This window comes from Eumetopias jubatus, unplaced genomic scaffold (assembly GCF_037043125.1).
Source record: "Eumetopias jubatus isolate StellerSeaLion01/CBP00866 unplaced genomic scaffold, mEumJub1_p1.0 scaffold_9, whole genome shotgun sequence".
NCBI lineage: Eukaryota > Metazoa > Chordata > Mammalia > Carnivora > Otariidae > Eumetopias > Eumetopias jubatus.
Window position 1 is genome coordinate 125,662,248 of NW_028274815.1, and position 5,421 is coordinate 125,667,668.

The window sequence follows — 5,421 nt, forward strand, 5'->3', positions numbered from 1 at the left end:
GGGGCAGCCAAAATATTTACCACAGTAAGTCTTCCCAAATGAAAAAACAATGAGCATCAGTCTATCCAAGGCCTCTTCAGGTCATTCGATAAAGTTTTATCATCTGGAAAAAAATGTTTTATTATCTTCATATAATTTTTGCAAACTTTGCCTTGGTTTATTTTTAGGTAGTTATCAATTTTAAGATTACTGTGAACATAGGATTTTTTCCTCCTTTCACATATTTAATTGTTTCTAGTGTGTAAGTATGCAATTAATTTTTTTATATACTGACATGGCATCACACGCTCAGTGTATTTTCTCACGAGTTTTAATGGTTTCTCGTTTCCATCACTGGAAACCTGTACTTTCCACTCGTCTTCACCCATCTTGCCCATCCCCCCCTCCCCCGGCAACCACATAGATATGCCTCTTCATTTTTATGTCTTGTTTAATTGCATTGGTCTAAGATCACGAATATGATTTTGAAAGAGAGTGGCCATTGAGGGTATCTTGGACTTGTACTATCTTTAAGGATGCTGCTTCTCTAGTTTCACCATTGAGTATAATATTTGCTGCTAGGTATTTGGTAAATACCCTTCACCACGTCAAAAATGTTTACTTTTGTTCCTAGCATAGTGTGTATTCTTATCATGAATGAACATAGAACAATATAGAATGATTTTTATAAATCGATGTAAAGACTCATCTGACTTCCCTTCTTCAAACTTTTAATTTGCTTGATCACACTGAGAGATTTTCTGTTCTTGAACTACCCTTGCATTCCTGGGATGTACCCTACTTATTTATGAGGGATTTCTTTTTAACACACTCAATATCCTAACACGTACTATACTTGTCACTTTGGAATAATTTCAAATGCATAGAGAAAACTGGAAGAACAGAACAAAGAACTGTCATATTCCTTTCACACAAATCCACTAAATGTTAACATTTTGCCACATTTGTTTTATTATTCTCTTTCCTCCATGTGTGAGCGAGAACATAATGTTCTGTATTGTCCCTTGAGAGTAAGTTGTATAAATCAGATTTAGTCATGAGTACTTCAGGATGTATTCTCCATGAATAAGGGCATTCTTCTACATAACCATACGGCAGTCATTGACTTCAGGGAACTCAACATCAACAATTTCCTGACATTTTAATTACGGCTTTCCTATCATATCTTCATAAGAAAAAAACAAGTCTAAGGAGCACCTGGGTGGCTCAGTCGTTAAATGTCTGCCTTCAGCTCAGGTCATGATCCCAGGGTGCTGGGATCGAGCCCTGCATCGGGCTGCCTGCTCCGCGGGAAGCCTGCTTCTCCCTCTCCCACTCCCTCTGCTTGTGTTCCCTCTCTCGCTCTCTCTCTGTCAAATAAATAAATACAATCTTTAAAAAAAAAGAGAGAGAAACAAGTCTATAATTCTCTTCTCAAACTCTAATTATAATATCAAACATATGATATAAAAAATAAAAGCCACAAAGTTTCTATCCATGCTTTCTTTGTTCTAGTCTCTGAAATAGCTTGGGGTAGAAATTATCTCTTTATTATAAGTTTGGCAAAAAACTAATCCACACCTATCGTTTCCATATTTGAAGAGAGAAATTTAATCACCAAATTGAAATATCTTAACCTATTTCATTTTACGAAGGGAGAAATTTAATTACCACTTCGAATTATTTAATGATTATAGCTTTATTCAGGTTTTGAATTTCTTCCCGAACCCAGAAAAGACAAAGAGGGAGGAAAGACTGGTCATATCTTGTCCCCACTAGAGCAGTTCAGTGCGGACCCTTGTTACAACTCCTGAAAAATGAAATCAAGGAGCATCTCACCCCTGTGTGTGCTATCTTAATTTCTGAATAAAGCCCAATAGAAAGTCCTAAACCTGACCGTCAATAGCAATTAGGAACACTTTCAATCGGAGGTGGAGTGTGCATTGGTGTAGAGAAGAACCTGGAGCTCAGCCTAAAGGAAAATAAATATGTACCATTATTGTCTACAATCACTGTGTACTCATCTCAGAAACATAACATCTTTAATGCCCATCACCATAGAAGAAAGCAAGTATTATTGACCAGTTTACATACCTGGAAATGGAGGCTCAGACAGGTGAAGTCATGGGCTCAGCATGTGAGTGCTAATAATGCACAACTATGATTCAAGCTATGATCTGTCTGACTCAGAGCCCTCTGTTCTTTCCACTTCTCATGCTGAGAGAGGAAGAACACAAATACCATTACCTCTCCCACCTTTCCCTCTCCTTCCATCATCCCACGGGTCCTGGCCAGACTTCTGTCCCAGACAGAAACTGAACGTGCAGAAGGCATGTACTGATTCACTGTGTGTATTACCCACTATGTGCCTGACCCTGAGCTGAGTGCTCGGGGCATGCAGATGAATGGAATCCACAGTTATTCTTGAAGGATGTGCTCACACTAGGGACAAATCCTCTGCTTTTCCATCCAGGGAGGAGAAAGAGAGTCTTTGGACCACAGGACTGCACACTGTACATCCATTCATTCATTCAACACATACATGTTAAAACCCACTATGTGCCAGGCACTTTCCTACGCGTGGGGAATTCAGCAGTAATGAAAACTCTGTCCCTGTCCTCTTCGACCTTGTAGAAAATGAGGAGATTATGTTCTACTGAGAGCAGTTTCCACTCTCTCCCGTTGGTGGTGGGAATCAAGTTTGAGGGATGCAATCATGCCCATGCTTCAGCATTGGGGACCTGCTGTGTTTTCTTCCCAACCTTAGGGTTCAATGGGATGGATGGAGGCTCAGCACAGAAAGACCACCAGCTTGGGTTGGAGAGAGGCAAGTTCTAACCCTGGCTTCACCTGACCCCCTGTGTGAACAAACAGCCTTCTCTGGGCCTCAGCCTCTCTAGTCACAGAACATTGAGATCCCATCCACGATCTCAGTGGCAGTGGCAAAGCTCCAGAGGACTTTGGAAAACCTGTAAAGGTGTTTTGGGGCTTCAAATGATTGTGGAGGAGTACTCACCTCTAGTGGATGAGGGCTGAAGATGGCAGACATCATATGTTGCACAGAAAATCTTTCACACCTAGCAAGTGTCAACATCTTGCATGACTGTCAAAATGTCCCGTATCTGTGAGTCATGCTGCTATGAACATTCGTGTATAAGTATTTGTTTAAATACTCTTTTCAATTCTTTTGTGTATATACATACCTAGGGCAATATTGCTAGGTCATATGGTAATTCTATGTTTACCTACTTGAGGAAGGACTGAACTGATTTCCACAGTGTTGGTACATCCATACAATGGAATATTATTAAGCCATAAAAAGGAATGAGGTCCTGATCCATGCTAGAATGCGGACAAACCTTGAAAACACTATGCTAAGTGAAAAGTCAGATACCAAAGATCACCCACTTTTATGAATCCATTGTATGAAACTTCCAGAATAAGTAAATCTATAGAGACATAAAGCAGACCAGTCATTCCCAGGGGCTTGGGGGAGAGGGGAATGGGTAGCAACTGGTTAATGGGGGGACAGGTTTCCTTTTGGGGTGGTGTCTCCGGACAAAACAGAGGTGATGGTTGCACAACACTGTGACTACAGAAATGTCACTGAATTGTGCACTTGAGGATGGTCAACAGTAAATTTATGTTATATGAATTGTACTTTCATTATAAAAGGTTTTTTTAAATGTCTTGCGGACATTTTGAAGGTGAAACATATCTTTATATGAGCCTGGTACTAAACTCACATTATGTATAAGCACAAAATATTCTTTGTCCAGTTTTAATAACCTTTTTTTTTCTTTTCCAGAAACGCAACCACCATCTAAGTTCAGGGAAGTTTATCTTTTGCTCAGAATTTTATCAAGAGCTGTTGACCATTTACAACATGATATCCGCAAGAGAGACACTTCCATAATCTTTGAGTTGTAACTACAACCATCTGCATTTGTGGACATCACATCCCAATATAACATGAGATCTTGACAACATCATCACATCTTCGAGTAGCCCTGGTGGGGCATTTAATTATTGGAACACATATCATTTTACTATAAATTTTACTTTCCTTTCACTTCATTTCTATCATTATTGTTAGTACATGGTAGTGACCTGTTTCTGGTATTACACATGTAGATTAGTTAAGGGGATGCAACAAAAGATTTGTTACTAAAAGGGTGCAGGACATTGGGTCCATAGGGTTGAAAAGCACTTATTTAGATCACCTCCAGAGGGACTCTGACTATGAAACAAGTTTGGGCTTGACTCTAGGCAGCAAGCCCACACGCATTCCCAACCCACTCAGAGACCCCAGCAAACCACTTTTTTGTGGAGAGGAGAGGCTAAGGCAGAATCTGTGGATTGATTCACTCACTATCCATTTCGACCTCTTTCTTTCTGGCATAACTCTCAACAGCACAGAGGCTGGAAAGCTAAAAGTTACATTGCCATGATCCCCGAGAGCTGGAGTTCTGGCTGTGATTTGGGTTTCACCAACCAGATGCACTCTCTAAAACATTGAACCAAAGCTTAGTGGGGAGGGACACAGAGCGCAGGGCACAGACTGTGTTCGGCAGCATGGTTCTCCAGTTGTTGCTTCCTGAACTGTGCCAAGGCAGTGTGACTCAGAGGAGGAAATTTTCCCAGAAACTCAGTTTACAGCCTCCACCAGCCCTCTGAGAGATTTCGTAGGATACCAGTTTCTGATAATAAATCACTCTCTGCTTAAACTAGCTAGAGTGGTTCCTGGTTTTGCAACCAACCCTTAACCAGTATTGACAGTAAGAGAGATACAGGGCTTGCCTGAGGTCAAATGCCAGTCAATGGTAGAGCTGAGGTTCGAATCCAAGGCTCTTTAGGATGTGGCCTCCATCTCCCCAGCCCCAACCAGCTCTCACTCCCAGAACCCCGATAAGAGGGGACTGGGGTAGAGGTGCTTCTTGAGGAGATCTTGTTGGTGAAGGAGGGATCCCTGCCCTGGCGTATGAGGATGGTCAAACACATAACCCCCAATGCTGGACAGATGATAGCAATAGCAGCTTACCAGTCACATACACTCACAGCTTGAGGGAGGACACCACATACTGCACAGTGGCACATGGTGGTGGCACTTGAAAACTGAGCAAACCACCAAGGGTTGTGGGAGGATGGATTTGTAGTATCAAGAGGGTGGGGTATCCCCTGGTTCCCACGTCCATAATTGCAAGGAACTGAAATGGGCTACTTAGGAGTAAGCAAGAAGTGTGCCTGGCTCTTTGACAAAGGGGTTGTTTAGCTCGGAGACTTTATCAGTGGGTGCAGAGAGGGATTGAGGAGAGACTGAGGTTCGGACATTCCAGGTTTCCCCCACGCTTACCAGTCGTCAAGGCAACACATAATATTGAGTCTTAATTTGACACCTTACACCACAGCGTTTTATGCAAAATTGTTGAGGTGATGGAAGAA